A 5,196-nucleotide genomic window follows, 5' to 3' on the forward strand; every position below is an offset into this window, starting at 1 on the left:
TCTCTGGGTGAAGAAGTTTTTCCTGAGCTCTGTCCTAAATGGTCTACCCTGTGTTTTTAAGCTGTGTCCTCTGGTTCGGCACTCGCCCATCAGTGGAAATATGTTTCCTACTGCCAGAGTGTCCAATCCTTTCATAATCTTATACGTCTCAATCAGATCCCCTCTCAATCTTCGAAACTCAAGGGTATACAAGCCCAGTCGCTTCAGTCTTTCGGTGTAAGGTAATCCTGCCATTCCAGGAATTGACCTCGTGAACCTACGCTGCACTCCCTGTGGGCAAATTGCACACTGGCAGGCAACGGCCTGTAATTACCTTCTCTGGGGATCAGACTTAAAAATTGTGAATGGAAGGGGATTGCTTTGAAGCCAATTTAAAATTTCACCGGAAACGAGGAAAAAGCTAATCTTCCTGCGGTTTTCTGGAACCCAGGAAACAGAAACAAGACAATCAAGTTAGACAGAAGATGGTTAACTGTGCACAACAAACTTCAATGATTTTCATTAGTTCCAACATCACATTGCAATTCCCTTGCATCACGCATTAACAATTCTATTTGCTCACTGAAACATGCAACAGATTCCTTACAGGCACCCAGCTTGGAAAAATGCTTTACAGTTGTTTACATTGCTGTCCAAGACTGTTAACAGAATTGCTCACTCTGAGTGGAGAATTTGTTTATCAGATGCAATCTGACTGTATTGCTCACAGACTTCTTGAGTCATATGAAATCTTTGTCGCCAATCCAAGTCCTTGTTTCCAGCCAATGCCAACAGCAGGGGAATTACGCAAGATCAAAGCACACAACTTAAATACAAATGCTGTAAATAATTTAAACAGTATAAAATTCTTGGAGCATAGGCACCTTTGGCATTATTGCCCTTCCCCAGTTCCTTTGAAGAGGTAACAGTGGGCTGTCTTGGATATCTGAGGTGGCTCTGATGCAATTGAGTACTTTGCCAGTCCATTGCACAGGGCAATTCAGACTGAATTGTTTATATAGGAATTGAACTAGGTTAAGCCCTAGACTGAGGAGGGACTGTATTCCCACTGAACTGAAAACAGGGTATGATCAACATCAGGGCAATCTTGCTGTGAATGTAACAATTAAAATAGAAAATATTTCTTATAAGAAGGGCCTTTGACTTGGTCTTAAATGTTTGCCCCTGCACCTAGACCCTGATGCTGATGACTATGGCTCAAATACATACATCACCCACACATATCTCAAATGCTCATAAAGAAGTGTATAACTAGGGCCTGTCAACAGCATGGGACCAAGTAAAAGCACCTTTAAATATTCAAACATCACTTGTAGATTCGCCATGACTAACATTCAGTTAAAGCTCCTCCTCAGACTAATAAGAGGATCAGCAACAATATTAAAATTAGTGTTTTAGTGGAATGAGCTTACACTACAGTGGAATGATGGTAAGCTGTTGGAATGCTGATGAACAAAATGAATACTTTGGGAATTTAGTTTGCTGATCCCTATTCTTAATGGTACATGGCACCTTTTATTCAGTTGGCACTAAACACTAACATGTAAACCAGAATGTACAAAAGTGCGCCTCATACAAGGCGATGAGAAATCCACAAAGACATAGCACTGACCTTGTATTCACAAGCCTGCAGAAACAGAGAGCTTCAATAAGAGTAGTCTGCATTTTAATTATTCAGTATTTATATTCCACCGCTTCACAGATCAAAATCCTATTGCCCTTCTTGTAAGTATATTTACTTTTTCTAAACACTACAGGATTATTTTTAATTTTCTGAATGAATGTTTATTCGCTATTTATAATTGGTTCTTTTGTTTAACCCAGTAATGAAGCCAGAGTATACATTATAACAGTTTAGTAGGACAGCCATGTGCACCGTAACAAATAAACCTACAGGACTGAGAATTGAAATGATTTTGGTGCAGCAACAGCTAAAAGAGGGAATTGATTCAAACAGACAAAAAGTGAAATGATTGATGTTTTGAGGACTAAGAGGGGCTGGTAATGTCATGTGTTTGTTCCATTGGGTCTAAAAACGACAAGATATAGAAGCAGAATTGGCTATTCAGCCCGTTGAATGCTGCAAAAGTTTCAATCACAACTGAAATGTTTTTCAACCCCATTCTCCTGCCTGTTACCCTTGAACCCCCTTACCAATCAAGAACCTATCCATTTCTGTCTTAAATACACTCAATGACTGGACCTCCAGAGCCTTTTGTGGCAATGAATTCCACAGATCCGGCTGAAGAAACTGCTCTTCATTTCAGTTCTCAAGGGTTATTTCCTTCACTCTGAGGTTGTGCCCCCGGGTCCTCGTCTCTCCCACAAGGGGAAACAACATCTTCACATCACTCTTTCCAAGCCTCTCAGTATTCTAAGCTTCAACCAGATTATCCTGCTGATCAAAAGGAGCAGTGGATGTGGCCAGTGTTTGAAGTGGGGCTTGGGTGGCAGAGAACAGAATTCAAAACTAACTTGTGAAACACTACTTCAGGTGATTCAATGATCAATGTACAGAATGGACTCTGCAAGGACCAGGTACAGGTTAAACAGATTAAATCCTAGTCATTGAACCTGTGTAAATAGCCATGTGCACGTTCGCCCCCAGTCAAATGTCACTGCATGATTGAAATTATCAGTATACTAAGCCCCATTTGCTGAAGGAGGTCAGAGAATGCACATGGTGAGGACAGTGCAGGAGAGAGAGAGAGAGAGAGAGAGAGAGAGAGAGAGAAAACCTGCACAGTTACTGCCTTTGCTGTTTGAATTCGTGTACCGCTGGACATCGGCGTGCATCTGGGAAAATTAACAAACAGTGAAATTCACAACTAATCTTGGAGGAACTGTTGGGCGAAATTCACAGCACAGAATCAGATAAGTTAATTGTTGTTTTAAGTCTGTCCAAGAGAAAGGCTGCAGTAGTGGGTACAGTGGATTCTTTCTTGATTATATGTTTTTGGAGATAAGTCTCTTGATTAAACTTAAAATATAAGCCATAGCTATTAATTTAACCTGGTGCAGTGTTTTGTAGAGGAATAAGACAGTTATTTTCTGGGTCTGTAGATTGTGAAGGAGCAAAAATGGCCTTGACAGTGATATGTACTTCTTGTCAGATGTGGGAGTTTAAAGAGAGTTTAAGGGTTTATATCTGCCATAAATGCTGTTGGATGCGAATCTTATCAGATCGAGTGGATCGGTTGGAGACACAAATAGAAGCGACGATGACTTTGCAACAGCAACAATATGTGATGGATGGCAGTAATAGAAATGGGGAAAAGTCTCAGATACAGTTACATAGGTGGGTTAACTCCAGGAAGGGTAAGCGAGGTAGGCAACTAGAGCAGGAGTCTTTTGTGGATATACCCATTTCAAACAGGTATGCTGTTTTGGAAAATGTAGGGGGTGATGGATTCTCAGGGAAATGTAGCACAAACAGCCAAGTTTTTGGTATTGAGACTGGCTCTAATGCAACGAGGGGTACGTCGGTTTCAAAGAGATCAATTGTGATCAAGGAAACCTCCAAACAGACCCCACCACCAGGGATATATTTCCCTCCCCACCCCTTTCCGCCTTCCGCAAAGACCGTTCCCTCCGTGACTACCTGGTCAGGTCCACGCCCCCCTACAACCCACCCTCTCATCCTGGCACTTTCCCCTGCCACCGCAGGAACTGTAAAACCTACGTCCACACCTCCTCTCTCACCTCTATCCAAGGCCCTAAAGGAGCCTTCCACATCCAAAGTTTTACTTGCACATCCACTAATATCATTTATTGTATCCGTTGCTCCCGATGCGGTCTCCTCTACATTGGGGAGACTGGGCGCCTCCGAGCAGAGTGCTTTAGGGAACATCTCCGGGACACCCGCACCAATCAACCACACCGCCCCGTGGCCCAACATTTCAACTCCCCCTCCCACTCTGCTGAGGACATGGAGGTCCTGGACCTCCTTCACCGCCGCTCCCTCACCACCAGACGCTTGGAGGAAGAACGCCTCATCTTCCGCCTCGGAACACTTCAACCGCAGGGCATCTATGTGGACTTCAACTGTTTCCTCATTTCCCCTTCCCCCACCTCACCCTAGTTCCAAATTTCCAGCTCAACACTAACCCATGACTTGTCCTACCTGCCTATCTCCTTTTCCACCTATCCATTCCACCCTCTCCTCCCTGACCTATCACCTTCATCCCCTCTATGCTACTTTCTCCCCACCCCCACCCCCCTCTAGCTTATCTCTTCACGCTTCAGGCTCACTGCCTTTATTCCTGATGAAGTGCTTTTGCCTGAAACGCCGATTTCACTGCTCCTTGGATGCTGCCTGAACTGCTGTGCTCTTCCAGCACCACTAATCCAGAATCTGGTTTCCAGCATCTGCTGTCATTGTTTTTAACTCACTATAGACCAGTGGGCCTGACCTCGGTGGTGGGCAAGTTGTTGGAGGGAATCCTGAGGGACAGGATGTACATGTATTTGGAAAGGCAAGGACTGATTCGGGATAGTCAACATGGCTTTGTGCGTGGGAAATCTTTTCTCACAAACTTGATTGAGTTTTTTGATGAAGTAACAAAGATGATTGATGAAGGCAGAGCAGTAGTTGTGATCTATATGTACTTCAGTAAGGCGTTCGACAAGGTTCCCCATGGGAGACTGATTAGCAAGGTTAGATCTCAGGGAATACAGGGAGAACTAGCCATTTGGATACAGAACTGGCTCAAAGATGGTGGAGAGTTGTTTTTCAGACTGGAGGCCTGTGACCAGTGGAGTGCCACAAGGATCGGTGCTGGGACCTCTACTTTTTGTCATTTACATAAATGATTTGGATGCGAGCATAAGAGGTACATTTAATAAGTTTGCAGATGACTCCAAAATTGGAGGTGTAGTGGACAGCAAAGAGGGTCACCTCAGATTACAACAGGATCTTGACCAGATGGGCCAATGGGCTGAGAAGTGGCAGATGGTGTTTAATTCAGCTAAATGTGAGGTGCTGCATTTTGGGAAAGCAAATCTTAGCAGGACTTATACACTTAATGGTAAGGTCCGAGGGAGTGTTGCTGAACAAAGAGACCTTGGAGTGCAGGTTCATAGCTCCTTGAAAATGGAGTCGCAGGTAGATAGGATAGTGAAGAAGGCCTTTGGTATGCTTTCCTTTATTGGTCAGAGTATTGAGTACAGAAGTTGAGAGGTCATGTTGCGGCTGTA

At 43.7% G+C, this 5,196-nt stretch overlaps 2 protein-coding genes across 2 annotated transcripts in view; one reads left to right on the forward strand and one right to left on the reverse strand.

The window, feature by feature from the left end:
* The window catches only part of pwp1 (PWP1 homolog, endonuclein), a 56,372-nt gene that overhangs the window by 22,546 nt on the left and 28,630 nt on the right, over positions 1-5,196 (reverse strand). The gene's annotated exons all lie outside the window — the stretch shown is intronic.
* The window catches only part of c1qtnf13 (C1q and TNF related 13), a 13,674-nt gene continuing 9,860 nt past the window's right edge, over positions 1,383-5,196 (forward strand). Inside the window, exon 1 of the mRNA XM_043709854.1 lies at positions 1,383-1,725. The gene's annotated coding sequence lies outside the window, so the exon portion shown is untranslated. The remainder of the gene's footprint in view (positions 1,726-5,196) is intronic.

The sequence above is a fragment of the Chiloscyllium plagiosum genome, chromosome 19 (assembly GCF_004010195.1).
Source record: "Chiloscyllium plagiosum isolate BGI_BamShark_2017 chromosome 19, ASM401019v2, whole genome shotgun sequence".
Classification (NCBI taxonomy): domain Eukaryota; kingdom Metazoa; phylum Chordata; class Chondrichthyes; order Orectolobiformes; family Hemiscylliidae; genus Chiloscyllium; species Chiloscyllium plagiosum.